The 17,526-nt window shown below is 39.3% G+C and overlaps 1 long non-coding RNA gene across 1 annotated transcript; it reads left to right on the plus strand.

The window, feature by feature from the left end:
- Positions 1-14,638: 14,638 nt before the first annotated feature.
- LOC110865790 lies at positions 14,639-16,745 on the plus strand. Its single transcript, XR_002550970.2, has 2 exons — positions 14,639-15,307; positions 15,461-16,745. It is a non-coding gene; the product is annotated as an uncharacterized LOC110865790 (long non-coding RNA).
- The last annotated feature ends 781 nt before the right edge of the window (positions 16,746-17,526 follow it).

Genomic DNA, 17,526 nt, shown 5'->3' on the forward strand with positions numbered 1-17,526 from the left:
CCAGTACGCTTGAGGGTCTTAACTTCCCGGTCCATAATTTCCACTGGTTCCTCGACGAATCGCAATTGGTCTTCGATAGTGAGTTCCTTGAAAGGAACTATGAGGGTCTCATCTGACAGACACTTCTTCAGATTTGACACATGGAATACGTTGTGAACACCACTGAGCTCTTCGGGCAGATTAAGTCTGTACGCCACCTTGCCGATTTTCTCAGTGATTTCAAAAGGTCTGACATAACGCGGATTAAGCTTGCCCCATTTACCAAAGCGAACCACACCTTTCCAAGGTGAGACTTTAAGTAGCACTCGATCCCCAACTTGGAACTCGAGCAGTTTCCTGCGCTTATCAGCGTAACTTTTCTGACGGTCACGAGCTGCCGCCATTCGTTGTCGTATTTGGGCAATCTTTTCCGTTGTGTCGACGACGAGTTCTGGGCCAGTGATTTGGCTGTTGCCAACTTCTGCCCAGCATAAGGGTGATCGGTATTTCTGTCCATACAAAGCCTCGAACGGAGCAGCCTGGATGCTGGTGTGGTAACTGTTGTTATACGAAAACTCCACCAAAGGTAGGTGCCTTTCCCAGCCGTTACCAAAGTCGATTACACACGCTCGAAGCATGTCTTCAAGAGTCTGGATGGTGTGTCCAGTCTGCCCATCTGTCTGTGGATGGTACGCTATGCTCATGTCTAGACGTGAGCCAAAGGATTTGTGCATTGCCTGCCAGAAATCAGATGTAAAACGCGGGTCACGATCCGAAATTATGGATGTTGGCACCCCGTGCTCGCGACTACTTCCTTTAGGTAGATGTCTGCTAGGGTAGAGAACTTATCCGTTTCCTTGATAGCCAGGAAGTGTGCAGACTTTGTTAGTCGATCCACTATCACCCAAATGGTATCGTTTCCCCGTTGAGATCTAGGTAGGCCAGTAACAAAGTCCATGGAGATCTGCTCCCATTTCCAAGTCGGGATCTCTGGTTGTTGAAGTAGGCCGGATGGCTTCTGGTATTCAACCTTGACTCTCGCACAGGTCAAACATTTACTAACATAGGTCGCTATGTTAGCTTTCATGTGGGGCCACCAGTAGAGAGTTCTGAGGTCTTGGTACATCTTGTCAGAACCAGGATGCACCGATTAGCGAGACTTGTGTGCTTCGTCCATCACAAGTTCTCGTAAATTTCCAAAGAATGGAACCCAGACACGTTCCATGAAGTAGTTAGTGTCATCGTCCTTACGTTTGAGTTTCTTTTCCATGCCCTGCAGGGACTCTGTTTTGAGGTTCTCTTCCTTCAATGCTTCGACCTGAGTATCACGAATTTGGGCGGGAAGACTAGAGTGAATGGTAAGCTGTAACTCACGTACACGCTTAGGTTTAGTTTCTTTACGACTGAGGGTGTCAGCCACAACATTGGCTTTGCCTGGATGATACTTGATCGCGCATTCGTAGTCATTAAGAAGTTTGACCCATCGACGTTGTCGCATGTTCAACTCCTTCTGATCGAAGATATGCTGGAGACTCAGGTGATCGGTGTAAATGGTGCACTTGGTATCGTACAAGTAATGTCTCCATATCTTAAGCGCAAACACCACTGCTCCCAACTCCAGGTCGTGAGTAGTGTAGTTCTTTTCGTGAACCTTGAGTTGGCATGATGCGTAAGCAATGACTTTCTCACGTTGCATCAACACACAACCAAGTCCTTGGATTGACGCGTCACAATAAACCACAAAATCATTTGTGCCTTCAGGTAACGAGAGAATATGTGCACTACAAAGTTTCACCTTCAGTTGCTGAAACGCGGATTCCTGAGCATCACCCCAACGGTAGGTGACACCCTTCTGAGTTAGAATAGTAAGAGGTTGCGCAATCTTTAAGAAATCCTTGATAAACCTTCTGTAGTAACCCGCCAAACCTAAGAATTGGCGGATTTCAGTTAGGGTTCGAGGTGCAGGCCAATTATTGATCGAGTCAACCTTGGATGGATCAACGTGAATCCCATCCTCATTAACCACGTGGCCAAGGAAATGGACTTCACAAAGCCAAAAGTCACATTTCAAAAATTTAGCGTAAAGTTGTTCTGCTCGAAGAAGTTCCAGAATGAGTCGCAGATGACGCTCGTGTTCCTCCTGACTCTTGGAATAGATCAGGATGTCATTGATGAAAACAATAACGAACTTATCCAAGTATGGTTTGCACACTCGGTTCATGAGATCCATGAAGACCGCAGGTGCGTTTGTCAACCCGAAAGGCATAACCAGGAACTCGTAGTGTCCGTAACGAGTCTTGAATGCTGTCTTGGAGATGTCTTCGTCTCAGACTCTCAGCTGATGATAGCCCGATCTCATATCAATCTTTGAGTAGAAGCTCGACCCTTGCAACTGGTCGAACAGGTCATCGATACGCGGAAGAGGATAACGATTCTTCACGGTCACCTTGTTGAGTTCCTGATAGTCTATGCACATTCGAAAGGTACCGTCTTTCTTCTTCACAAACAAAACTGGAGCTCCCCAGGGCGAAGAGCTGGGACGAATGAAACCCTTGTCCAAAAGCTCTTGTAGTTGTGCGGACAGTTCTTCTAGTTCAGATGGGGCTAAGCGATAAGGTGCACGAGCTATTGGTGCTGCTCCAGGAGCTAGCTCGATTTGAAACTCGACCTGACGATGAGGCGGAAGACCAGGTAATTCCTCAGGGAATACCTTAGGAAAGTCGCGTACGATCGGAATATCTTCTATCTTCTTCTCTTTCATTGAGGCGTCAGCAACGAGGGCTAGAATAGCTGTGTGGCCCTTTCGCAAACACTTCTAGGCCTTAAGGAAAGAGATGATGCCCACAACAGCACCACTCTTTTCACCACGAATAACGAGGGGTTCCTCACCAGAACGAGGGATGCGGACGATTTTCTCCTTGCAGAGTATCTCCGCTCGATGTTGGGATAACCAGTCCATCCCAATAACAACGTCGAAACTACCAAGAACGATGGGGATGAGATCGATTGAGAAGGTCTGACCAGCTACTACGAGATTACAACCCTTAATTATGTGTGTGGCTTCAAGATTTTTACCGTTCGCTAATTCTACAATATGCTTAGAATTCAGAGGGATTGGGGTACGCTTAAGCATCTGACTAATCCTTAAGGATACGTAACTAGTATCGGCTCCTGAATCGAATAAAACAAAAACAAAATAATCGTCCAGTAGAAACTTACCCGTCACAACGTTGGGATCGTTTCTTGCTTCACCCTGACCAATCACGAATGCACGTTCCTGGCACCATTACCATCATTGTTGTCCCTGTTGTTGTTTCCATTGCCCTGGCTGTTGTTATTGTTGTTTTGATTCTGATTCAGCTGGGGGCAGTTCCTCTTAAAGTGGTCTTCAACTCCACATTGAAAACATCCCCTGTTGTTACCCCGCTGTTGTAGCTGCTGCTGCTGGTTCTGAGGGGCTTGTTGCTGTTGCTGCTGGCGATTCTGATTTGCAGGATATGGACTCCTACAATCTTTTGCTACGTGACCGGGTTTGTTGCATCTATGATAGCGACCCTTGCTGCACGGCCCGCTGTGGTGCAAGTTACAACGATTGCATTTAGGGTGGTTTCCCCTGTACCCACCCTGACCTTGATTACCAGTAGACTGCTGACTGGGGCTTTTATAGTCATCGGTCCTTCGCTGCTGAGACTGAGACTAAACAGAACTTGAACCCTTGCTAGAACTTCCATCCCATTTACGTTTGTTGTCACTAGGAGCATCAGAAGTAGTGGCGCTAATACGCTTTGGCAACTTGTTCTGCTCGACTACCTGATCAGTGAGGCGGTGGGACAGTCGTATGATCTGCTCGATCGTAGGAAGATTAGCTGAAGTCACCATGCTCTGAATCTTTGGCACTAAACCCTTGATGTAGAGTTCAATACGCTTGTAGGGAGGATTTGACATGTTGGGACACAGTGCAGCCAACTCGTTCGAACGCTTCATGTAAGCCTCGATTTCTGACCCTACCATCTTAAGGTTGTAGTACTCCACCTCCAACTTATGAATGTCATCACGATGACAGTATTCTTCTTTGATCAGTTCTTTAAAGTCATTCCAGGGGGTGGCATTAGCAGCTGCCAACCCTAACATCTGCATTTGTGCGTTCCACCAAGAGAGCGCACCACCTTCAAGAGTTCCAGTTGCAAACGTCACCCTGCTAGCTACAGGGCATTCATGTTGGTGCATGCATCTGTCGACTTCATCTTGTATCGAGTCTTAGTCTTAGATTGTCAGATCAGGGCGCGTTTTACGAGAAAACAGGAGAAAGTATGTAATTAGGAGGATGATTTCGCTCATAGGGTTTTAAGCATGATATTTCGCTTATATGTACACATGGGTTTCGCTTATTTGGTATTGCAGGGGTTTCGCTCATGTGTCATGTACATAAGAGCGAAATCACCAACCCTATATATATGTGCACATAAGCGAAATCAGTAGAACAGTTGTGCGATTCCATACCGAGGTGCTGCCGGTGTGAGATTTGGATGTAATCTGTCATATATCAATACAAAAGGGTGTTAAAAGTGATTTGCTAGCTGTTTCTAAGTCAGATACTTGTTTTCCGCACCTGTATCTGATCAAAACTCCTCTGAACGACTCGTTCGGGTCGAAACACGATCCTACAAATGGTATCATAGCTTCAGGAGGAGGAGTCCTGCAGAGAATAGCTGGAATTCGTCGAGATTTCTTACTTCTACACCTTCTTTCTTCAGTTCAGAAAATTTTACCGGTTAAAATCAACTCAAAATTTCACAGATTGTGCGTAATTGGACATTAACAAACCCTGGAAAGTTTGAGATCTAAATTCGAACTAAAAATGGACTAAAATTGAACCCGATTAGGTTTCGCTTATTTGGACATCTTGTTATTTCGCTCTTATGACACAGTGTTTTGAGGTTTCGCTCATAGGGTTTCTAAGATTTCGCTCATTTGAACACCCTTATTTCGCTCATTGTTGCACAAATCAGGGGTTTCGCTCATTTGAACAAACTGATTTCGCTCCAGTGTCACATTATAAGTGATTTCGTTTTTGTGATCAGTGGCTATTTCGCTCATAGATACAACACTAATTTCGTTTTTAGTGACATAAAGAGATTTCGCTTATAAGGTCATCCAGAGTCTTGATTTCGCTTATAAGGACTGTTGTGAAATTAGTTAAAAATCTGAAAAAATGGAAGAGGAATTTTACAATGCATTCGCTACTCCAGTTACCCCGATTACTATTGCACAGAACACAATGCTCGAAAACGAAACGGGAACAATGCAAAAACCGCCCAAATTAATGAACATCGAAGAGTATAAGGGTTGGGAAAGTCGTTTCGAAAACTGGGTACAAGCAAATTATCTGGATGCTTGGAAGTGTGTGGAAACTAAGTATGTGAGACCGACAAATTATGAGGAGGAGATTATTCCTCTTAAAGATCTGAGTGCTGAACACAGAAAGAAATACAAAGATGAGAAGATGATGTTGAATCTGTTACAACAAGCTGTAAAGGAAGACATTATGGTCCTGTTGCAACACAACGGAAGTTCTTATTCAATTTGGAAAGCGTTGCGATCAAAGTTTGTTGGCAGTCAGGAAATGGTCAAGAACAAGAAGTCACTTCTAAAGAAAGAATTTGATTTGTTTAGAGGGTTAAAAAATGAAAGCACAAAGCAAATTATAGAAAGATATTGCAATCTATTAGCCAACATGAGAAGATTAAGCATCGAAAAAGATAATGAAGAATTGATTGAAAAACTTGCAGATGCGCTACAACACGAGACTTGGGGAACATATCTGATGATGCTTAGAAACAAGAAAGGATTCAACACGCTCACATTGAGTAAATTCATTGAGAAGCTGGAAGCTCAAGAAATGGAGCAACGAAAGATAATTCGGATGAAAGATTTCGATGGTGAACAGGATATTGGGTTGTACTACAAAGCAGGGGTGAATGAGAAGTCTACAAATCTATCTCCAAAAATAGAAACTGCTTACAACGCCAAAAATTCTTCTGGAAGTTCATCATCAGGATCAAATTGCAAAACAAGTTTCACATCATTTCCGTCTTTTAATCCAAACATTTCAGCAACAAAAAATGGGAGAAAATTTCAGTGCAATATTGTTTTAAATCTTGAAAATGATCAAGATTATTCTGAGGAAGTTGCTAAAAACCACATGTCTTTATTGGGAATGGTTTTAGAATCTTATCAGAAATCCAATGCTAACCAAAGAAGATTACGACCAGATAGATGCTGAAGAGATGGAACTGATGGACATAAAATGGTGTTTGGCAAGCGTGTTAAGGAGAGCTGAGAAATTCAAGCAGATCACGGGGAGAGATGATCTTCGTGAGGCTAATGTTTCTACTTTAGGTTTTGACAAATCTAAAGTTACTTGTTTTCGTTGCAGGGAGAAAGGTCACTTTTAGAGGGAGTGCACCAACCGTGAAGCAAGTGGAGCTCAGAATCCTTTCAACAACAACAATGATTACTATCGAAAAGCCATCTATCATCAAGTTGCTCAACAACCATCTCAACAGCATCAACATCAAGCACAAACTGCACATGGAAGACCCATAATTGAAGATTCTGGAAAGAGAGCTTGTGTAGTTAATCAGGAAGAAAAGAAGTCATTCAATTGGGATAAATATGTCTCAGCTGATGGAAAAGCTTGTTTGATCGATCAAGATGATGAAAAGCTACCTGATCAAGCTACAGCTTATACAGCTTTTGTTGCCAGAGTTGAAGAAGATAGTGATGATGATGGAACTAAGTATTATGCACGAAGAATGGCAGAACATCTGAAGATGATGGCAGAAAGTGACAGTGAAGATGAGAAGGCAAAGAAGAAAAAGAAAAAGGTAAAGACACCGGTGAGTAGTGATGATGAATCAGTACCGGTGGTAAGGCAAAAAGTGAGAGAAGTTTCAAAATTCAAGATCAATGAAGAGGTTATTGCAAAAGAGATTCCTGTGAACTGTGAGACTTGTGAGATCATGAAAAAGAAAAACAGTGAATTGATCAACAACATGAACAGGTTGAAAGAATCTTATGATGTGCTCAACAAAGCAATGAACATGTACAATGATACAAGTGAAGAGCAAGCAATTGCAATGAAGACGCTTCAAGGAGCATTCATGACTAAGCAAAAAGTTGTGAATAACTATATAGAGAAATGTGCTGCTCTTGAACAGAAACTAGAACTTCAAAGAATCGAAACTAAAAAAGTTAACCGTTTATTGAAAAGTTACTCATGTACTTCTTATGTTATTGACAGGATTTATCCTACCATTGAAGGAATGAAGGCATGGGAAGAAGATGAAGTAACTGAAGAAAAAGATGCTGGAAAAATTGCTGATGAAAAGACTCCTGAAAAGAAGATTGAAAAAAGGAGTGACACAAAGAAAAAGACTGACAAGAAGAATTCTAGTAAGAAACAAGGTGTCAGTTACAACAAGTGTCCACCCCCGCTGGAAAATGGATATTTGCCCAGAAATCCAAATGATGAAAGAGTCAAAAAGTCTATAAATTTACAGTGGGAGTCGGAGTCGTCAGTCAATCTACCAGAAAGTATTGATGTCACGTTTACATCATCTGACACTGATCAGCAATCTCAATTGATGAAGATAATGGTGGATCATGTGTTAGAAAACGATGAAACAGAGGAGTCAAAGTTGGAGTCCGCATCAGAGTCAAAGTCTGAATCAAATACTCCAGGTCTAACAAAAAACAGGATAAAATTGTGTATGATAGAAAATTCCTGTTATCAAAATCTAATTTGGATGATGAACCATTTAAAGTTGCTTACACTTTGAATGATTCTGACAAATTATATTCTGATGAGGAATTTCCAATAAGAGGTGTCAAAACTGAACTGATAAACAAGGTTTTCAAACTCACAGAAATTAATATTTCTGAAATAAAAGACTTATGTCTTAATGCAAAACCTAAACCTTACACCTCAAGAGTACAACAAAGATTAAATAAGAAAAAGGGTTACGGTTCTGGTTCTGGTTTCCTAAAGAAATCAAACCATAATGGTAATTTCAAAAAGAAATGTCTTGGTTTTACTCCAACAGAAAAACAGAAAAATGAAAAATATGTTCGTGATTTTAAATCCAAAATGACATTTGTTTCAGGAATGTTAGCAGACGAAGAAGAAAAGAAAGATTTCTGGAGGCAGTCAAACAATGAGTTCCTTGCGAAGAAGCAAGATGAATTGAAGAAATTGGCTGAGCAGAAGAAAGATACGAGAACCTGTTTCCAATGCAACACTGTTGGACATATTGCCAGAGATTGTTCTAAGACAATACAATCAAAACAGGGAGTATCTCGTAAACTCAAAGAAAAAGTGGTTGAGTTTGAACCACCAATTGATAGAACCAAATTGTTTAAAAATTCTACATTTGAAATTGGTGAATGTTCAGACAAGTTTTACAAGAAGAGAGCTAAATCTGACAACCAGAAATGGGTTGTTAAGAAAGCTGCTGAAAGCTCTAGCGATGATTCTGATAGGTCAAAATCAGAGGAGCTATCTTCTGGCGATGAATCTGACTCCACAAAGTCAGATGAGCCACAAATTGTTTCAAAAAGTGAAGCTATTTTGAAAGTAGAAAAATCAGTTCCGACTGTGAATGATGGGATCTTCCAATCACTTCGGGCTGAAAATTATAAAAAGAAAATTGGTAAAGTTGAAATTTCTAACCAATTTTATAATGACAAACATGACTTTGATGCTGAGAAGGTCTTTAACCCCAAAGTAAAGCATATCTTTGGTAAGATGATTGATCGAAAAGTCAAAGGGGTTAATGAATTTTATGAGAAGAAGAGAAAAGGTAAGAAACCGAGTGATGGTGACTCGGTGACACCCAAGGCTGGTCAGGCTTGGGTGGATATTTTCTTCAACTAAAAACCTGACTTGCCGGAGCTCCCAGGTTGGTAAGCGAGGAGCAGGTATCGGCATCTTTCTAGAAGTATTTTCTACGGTAATGTCAATCATGCAAACGGTAAAAAGGTTTGTTTGTGTGTTTTACAAGTGGTTAGAAGATTTGATTGTGCATGCTTGCATATGGTGAGTCAAGAACATTAATTTGTACTTGCATTTTCCTACAAGTGATTGAAAGACAAGATGATGAACCACATCCCCAAATTGATAAACCTACAAGTGGTAAAATCAATCAAACTTCTTTTTCGGAAAAACCATTTTGATTAAAACAAACTTAAGTGTTTTGAAATCTAAATGGGAAAATAGTTTGTTGATAGGGGGAGTTCTGATTGTTTATGCCAAGTGAATGGCGAATTGATGCGATTTGATATCGGTTGTCAAGTTTTGTACAGTTTGTTTTACATTTCATGTTTTAAGTGGGTCAAGAGTCTAGTTTGTTTTCAATTTTTTTAATGTGTTTGCATTTTAGGGGGAGTAGAAAATTTTCAGAAAATCCAAAAACATTAGAAAATTTGAAAAAGCCAAAAACATGATAAAATCAAAAATGAGTTTTGTTGAGAAAAGAGGAAATGATAGTACATTAGTGGACTGTCACAACATGCTAAAAATATGTAAGGTTAAATTGTGATAAAAAATCTCACTGCGGATGTGTCGGTAGGTTTTTACACATTTAGTAAATTGTGATGAGATATAAACATAAAAATCAAACTTGCTTATTCTGTGGGTTAACAAAACTTCTTGGATATATAGGTAACCCCTAAAATCTTGTTTGAAAGGTCCCGTATTCTGAGATACTAGGTCTTTATGCTCAGTGATATCTGGGGTATTATCCCGGGACTTCTGTTGTATGGAAGTACTGACCTAGTCCCCGGATAATGCTTTCCGCAAATGCTTGAAACACAGCATCGCCCTCAGCAAGCTGATGAAACAATAAAATTGATAGTCGCTGCTGTTGTAATTCAAAAGATCCTCTAAAGGGGACACACCGAAAAGTCGAAGCCGTCATCTCTTTGCGTATATGGAAGTATCGACCTGAGCTCTCACGGCCCTCGCACCTAACCCCTGAACAGATATCATTTGTGGCATACTCACCTATAAGACTGAATATTGGGATCTGGATACGAGAGTATATTCAAGTAGTGGGACACACGGATAAGTTTAAGTTCTTAAAACATTAATTGTGTATCTCGGAACAATTGAACTTTGTGTGAAAATTTAAGTGGATCAGTATACTGACAATCTAGGTGAATTGTTTAGAACTTAAAATGAATTGCAGCTTAACGGTGTTAGTGATACGTCTCATTAACTGACATGATCCTCTTACACAAACTCACAAAAATATTGTCTGTAAATATTTCATTTCTGCATTTTCTTGATTTTACTAGTGGTGTCAGTTATTTTCATTCAGAAAATCCAAAAAGATTTTCGGTGTGTTTTAGCATAAAGTTTGAAAAGTTTCAAAAAGATTTTCGTCGACTGATATTGAAAAGCTGATTTTCAAAATTCCAAGTGCTAAACATGATGAACAGCTGATTTGGGAGTGTATGTTGTTTTGATAAGAAAATCAATAAAGTTTCAAGTGGTTCATCAGTATCTAATTGATTGATTAGTTTGTGATAGGATTTTCAAGTGGTGTCTATATGCTTAAACGTTTATCATAAAACTTATGTTTGTGATAGAGTTTTATGCAGGATAAGTCAACATTTGAGGGGGAGTGCATGTTGATGATGATGAATTTAAAGATGTCAACATCTAAGAAAAGAAGTTTGTTGGTGATAAAAGAGAAAGAGATGAAGATAGAGAGAGAGAAGCCCAGAGACTGATCAATACTGAAGAAGTGAAGACACAACATTGTCATGACTCGATAGTCGACTCGTCAACATCTGAGGGGGAGTCTGTTGGTGCATGCATTTGTCGACTTCATCTTGTATCGAGTCTTAGTCTTAGATTGTCAGATCAGGGCGCGTTTTACGAGAAAACAGGAGAAAGTATGTAATTAGGAGGATGATTTCGCTCATAGGGTTTTAAGCATGATATTTCGCTTATATGTACACATGGGTTTCGCTTATTTGGTATTGCAGGGGTTTCGCTCATGTGTCATGTACACAAAAGCGAAATCACCAACCCTATATATATGTGCACATAAGCGAAATCAGTAGAACAGTTGTGCGATTCCATACCGAGGTGCTGCCGGTGTGAGATTTGGATGTAATCTGTCATATATCAATACAAAAGGGTGTTAAAAGTGATTTGCTAGCTGTTTCTAAGTCAGATACTTGTTTTCCGCACCTGTATCTGATCAAAACTCCTCTGAACGACTCGTTTGGGTCGAAACACGACCCTATAATTCACACATCTCAAAAACGGATTCGATCTTCTCGAACCAGTGGAGAAGACCTACAGCTCCTTCTGTACCGCTGAAAGTATTAGGTCGACAGTCCATGAAGGTCTTGAACGTACACACTCGAGGCTGAGCATATTTTTTTTAATAATTCTCTTTTCTTTTTTTAGAACATATATTATCGATTAATTTGATATTTCTTTAATAATTTACGTTTATAACTTTTTCTAAAAACTTAAGTATGTAGTTATGCTTGATTTTTTCCTGGACATTCCGTTATAAATTTTGTTAAAAACGAAAATGTACTTATAATAAAGTATTTATTTGGTATCATAAAATAGTACGATAATAACCTAAACCGTTCAAATGGTTTGACTTTCTAAACAACATGCTTTATTTTCAAATTACGTTTGTTTATATTATCATTTGCTCGGTTTCACCGCAACGCGCGACTAAAAAAACTAGTGAGTAATTAACGAAGAAATCAAGTTCAGAGTCAAAGATATTAAATATTTCTCATAACACAAACATGTAATTTAAAGTAGATAGGTGTATAGTCCTAAGTTTTATGCTATTGAATAATCACGGAGATTAATTAGAAGTACAAAAATTAGTAATTAATAAACCCTTACAAATGAAACTATTCATAGACTAAGGGACATAATTGCAATGTAATTTGACAACATGGCTAAACATGCAAGTATAAATAATTAATTTACTTTGTACATTGTTTTTGTCTTCTTTTATATGGGAGATACACTCTTAGTTTTTGTCTTCTGAGCGATATGGGATAAAAAAATGAAGGATACGGGTTATCACACAAGAAATGAAAAGTGAGCATTTAATAAAGATATGGTATTGTATGTTCGATAAAGGCTCAAAACTCACTATTTATGGGAAAAAGGGGTAAAAGTGTGAAAATGTATATACAATCAAATTTTAAACGGATTGTAATGCCTTTTATAAATTTTTCTTTTATGATTCTTTTTATCACGGCACTATCGGTTGTAAATTAGTAAAAACAAAATTTTTAGAACTTGGTTTTTTAACTTGAACTAAGACAAGACAAAGAAAATAAAGAAAAATTTTGAAAAAGATTTGGGGTGTTTAGCGATTCCAAATTGAGTTTTTGTGTAAGGCTTGTTTTAGGACGAAAGATTTAATCCCCCCCCCACCCCCCACAATTAAATTACACATTGTCCTTAATGTGTCCAAAATGAATTAAAAGTATAAATGTGGGTTAAAAACAACTATTTTTTTTTCAAAAACTGGGCATTGGGCACGGGGTGTGCTTAGGGGGCACGACCCCGTGTGCCTAATTTTGTTTTAGCAGTGAGGAGGTACGGGGGCGTGCTTACCTTACACGACCTCGTGTTGAACTTACTGTAATAAAGATTTCGAGGCTGAGGACTTCTGTTTACGTGCATGGGTTCCAGCTCAAGATCCTTTGGCTAGTTCCCATCGCCTTTAGAGTGTGCTTTATTCCTAAAAAGAGAAAACTTAAAAACAAAAGCATTAACTAAGAGTAACACTAAATCTTAAACATGATTGTTCCTTCAAAAAGGAAGCCATACTTTTGAAAGTGTACCAATTATGTTTAAGTAAACTACTTTTATTAATTCATAGTCCATGGAATGCCTCCATGCTGCGCCACATTTATAAGGGTGCTTGGCTAGAATTAATAAGGGTCCTTTTATTGGGTCTTATCATTGAGTTGTCACATCATTGCCCGAACACCATTTGTAATATTAGCCAATGGATTTCTTCCAGTTTCAACTGCAACAAAAAAAGTCAATGATTATTCCTAAAAAATACGTTATTAAAAATTAAAAAATAATAATAAATTATATATTATTATAAAATTAAAATTACTATTCTTCATCCTTTAACAACAATATATTTACGGTGGAATAAATCTACAAAATCATATAAAGCAATTTAGTGGTATATAATGTTTTTTTACCTAAGTGAGAATCGAGGCGGATTCATGTGAGAGAGAGGGTGGGCACATGCTATAGGTGCATAAACCGGGTTTTTTTAATACCCAGGTTCGGGTATATACCCAAGTACGGGTATGATCGGGTATTGACTTTTCGGGTATTGGCCACACCTGGGTCAGGCTCGGGTTCAGGTCCAAATTGGTAAGAAAATTTGTACCCTATGTACCTGGGTTTGGGTTTTCAATACCCATACATTAGAATACCCTATTTTCGGGTTCGGGTAGGGTTCGGGTATTTGTCGGGTTTGGTTCGAGTATTGGTCGGGTATGGCTCGCGTATTGGTCGGGTATGGCTCGCATATTGGTCAGGTATGGTTCGGGTTCGGGTATAGATCGGGTTTTTCTATTCATTTTTTTGGCATAAAACATAGAAATATAATGAAAAACTTTATTTATACATATTGTATGTCTTGAAATCTGCCCCAAAAAGCCTCACACAAGCTCTAAATATTCAAAAAAAGCTATCATATACAACGGGTCCAGGTATTACGAAAACCCGGGTCCGGGTATTACGAAAAACCTGGTACGGGTTTATGAAAACCCGGGTACGAAAAAACCCGGGTTTGAGTTCGGATATTGAAAAGAATATACATACCTGGTCCCTACCCAGGGTAGGGTTAGGTTCGGGTTTAAAGGATCCGGTTTATATAATACCCGGGTTTGGGTTTTTTTGTGCACCTCTAGCACAGGCCCACCGTCCAACCCAAATGAGAAGCCTATTTTACTTGTTTTCAACACAGTCCATCATACTATATGTGCCTTAGCCATTCGGTGAAGTGCCCAGCCTTAGAAGAATTAAAGTGTAGGTCCAGATTTGAATAACTAAAGTGAGTTGGCCCAAAACTAGTTATTTTGTAACTAAAGCAACACACAGAAGTAGAGGTACACCGTACCCGAAATCGGACCCGATAAAAAAACCTGAAACCGGTTATTTTTGTATCTGGGTATTGTATACCCGTAACGGAACCCGACCCTACCTGTCGGGTATGGATAAGGTATACGTTTTGAGCTCAATGTTATTATAATTATTTCATAAACTATGTTATATGATCATCATTATTTTACCAATATTTAACTGATTTGTAGTGTGTCACCCTTACAAAAAATTTCTGCATCCGTCACTAAGTGAGATTATACTTAGGTGTTGGGTCAAAATGGAGAATGATGTTATCAATTACGCCGACGTTATAGCATATTTATTGTATTGTATAGGATGACGTTTTTAGTTATTTTTAGTCGGGCGTTTTAGTGACTTTAGTAGGTTTTCCAAGCAAGAGTCGGCTTGCTTGGAAAAAAAGGCTCAAGGGGCTATAAATAGATTACTACACCTTACTTGGAGGGGGTGCATTTGTGAGCCACCACCCCGGGGGAGCTCACCCGGGGTGGATTATCTTGTATGTTCTTATCAAATCAATGAAATATCTTTTGTTCATCTATCTTCTTGTTTGTTGATGGTTCACAATTCACCCGTCTCGTATTATTTCACCGAACCGATACTGAAATCGGATCGTTACGGACCTATCATTTCGTATCAGAGCCTCGGTGGCTCGTTTCAGTTTTCGGTTCGGTCGGAACTTTACCGCAAAACCCGTCGGAGACGTAAAACGGATTGAAATCTGCGTGTTGATGTTGTTTCCAGATCTGGCGATTCTATTTCTTCATACAACGTATTTTTTTCATCAGATTAAGAGTGAGAAGGTGGTCACCCAGTAGAGAAATAGATAATGCATATAGAAAAGAATGATAGAAATGCATTGGGTTTCATTTGGTTGTCTCCGGTGGTGATTGCTTTCGTATCACGTTGTGGTATATCTTGCTGACTTCTAATTCTTACACTCGATTTCTTGTTGACGGTAAATATTGGGTTCCATTTCTTGTCTTCGGAGTAAAATCTGGCTGGAGAACGGTGGTGTCTCACCGGTATATCTCGATTGTCGGAATCGAAGGGTGTTGTGTGTGAGATTCTTATCACCGACGGGGGTTCTGGATACCGTTCTATAACTTCGTGTGAATCCAGGTACGTGTTTTCATCTGTTAAGAGCTATGTATTCTAGTGGATTGTTATCGGAGTTTATGGTGATGGGCGTTTGGATCTGGATTCTGTCGACATCTCTCTACGCTACTTTCATCTTCTCATTTTTTTATTAAATTTTGGTTGTTTGGAGCTTAGATGATCTTAGATGCCAGAGATATACATCATTTTTCCATCAAATCTGATGACAACTGGTTGCGTCTGTCTTATGTTTCCTACCAAAATTGGTTTGCGGCCGGTCGGTTTCCGATCAGGGCAATTCTCCGTCGAACTGAATGGTGTATGACAGCGACTGAAGTTGTTTATCAGCAATTTGAGGTGGTCGCCGGACTTTGGGTGGTGGTACTCGGTGGAAATGGCGGTGGCAGATGGTGCTAATGTGCACGATGGAAGTTGACGGCTAGGATATCTTGCGGCTAGGGTTTGATAGGAATACATTTGCATGGGCTGGGGTAATGATGCCCCAATGATTGCTTTTTCTGGACCACGCGTGATTTCCATTTCTCAAGTTGATCAGGCAAGATGAAATTTTTTATTGGGCCACGTATGAATTTCTTGGCTTGTACAAAATTTCCAGGCAAATTGCAAAGGTTTTGTATTGGGCCTTCATATATATTCAGGTATGATTTAATTTGGATAGATTGAAGTCAAGGATTGGGCTTGCTGAATATTTATAGATCGATGGTATTATGTGGTCAGATGGATCATGAGTTTCTACAAAATAATTTTCTGGCCTGGATTTATTATACATATTTTGGGCCACGAATAAGACTGGCCAGGGATTTCATGATATATTTTTGGGCCGTCGATATTTATGGTATTTGGTGACATTTGCAGTGGATCGGGAGTTAAATGCAATTTAACAGAATTGAAGATCCTCACAATGAAGCTAATTATTCAACTTTTATCATTGAAGTTCGAACCCTATCATATGACTATTACAATTGTATCTTCAAAAGTAAGATAAGGAGCTTTGATCGACAAGATATAGGAGGGTCTACATTTGCGGGGGAAAATGAGAATGAGAATTTGGGTATTTAGCCGATTTGTGAAGATTCGAAGACGACGTCAGATTTATTTTTGAAGATCATTTGAAGAATTGATAGCATCATTCTCGGGGGAATATTGTTGGGTCAAAATGGAGAATGATGTTATCAATTACACCGACGTTATTTAGCGTATTTATGAATTTGTATAGGTTGCCGTTTTTATTTGGGTTTTAGTTGGGCATTTTAATGAGTGTAGTAGGTTTTCCAAGCAAGAGGCGGCTTGCTTGGAGGACAAGGCTCAGGGGCTATAAATAGTAGAGTAAACCTCACTTGTGAGGTGTGCATTTGAGTCACCACCCCGGGGGAGCTCACCCGGGGTGGATCATTATCTTGTAATCTTTTGTCACTATCAATTAAAAATATCTTTCTTTCAATCCTATCTTTGTCTATCTTTCTATTGTTTATCTTGATTCTTGGCTTAAAATCACCCGTCTCATTATTTTTACCGAATCGAAACTGAAATCGGATCGTTACGGGACTATCATTAGGTACCTTTTTTTACTTTTTTTTCTTCATTAAATGTCATAGTTTCAAATAATAAATGGATTATTGGGTTTTAATAATCCCAATTATTCATCGTTGGCCACCAACAGTTCCAACTTTAAAAATAACCATTGGCAGTCCTAACTATTAACATATTGGCCTTCAATGGACCCTGACTAACAGAATCCTAGCGCCGTTAGTCTACGATTGCCGGAAAACCGTTTTTTGGTTAGAAAAAGTTTCCTAAATGTCCGATCTAAGGTTAAAAAGAGGTTTGAGACAAAAATGTTGAGTTTTCCGGCAAAAAAGTTGAGTTTTCAGGCTAAAAAAGGGGTTTTTCGACGAAAAAAGAGTTTTTTGACAACTTCAATAATTGGGGTTTTTACTAGAAAAGAGTTACTAAAGGTCCGTAATAAGGTTACAAAGAGGTCTGAGACTAAAATGTTGAGTTTTCCGGCGACCGGGGACTAACGGTGTTAGGGTTCTGTTAGTCAGGGTCTATTGGAGAATATGTTAATAGTTGGGATATACAGTGGCGGACTCAGGAATTTTTCCATGGGGGTGCGGAACATTTTTAAAAATTTTAGGCCCCTAGGTATATGAGTAAAAAAATCGGTTCGTATCGGGTCGGGTCGGGTCATGTAAAACAAACGAACATCAAACTAAATTTAT

The sequence above is a fragment of the Helianthus annuus genome, chromosome 6, assembly GCF_002127325.2.
Source record: "Helianthus annuus cultivar XRQ/B chromosome 6, HanXRQr2.0-SUNRISE, whole genome shotgun sequence".
NCBI classification, from domain to species: domain Eukaryota; kingdom Viridiplantae; phylum Streptophyta; class Magnoliopsida; order Asterales; family Asteraceae; genus Helianthus; species Helianthus annuus.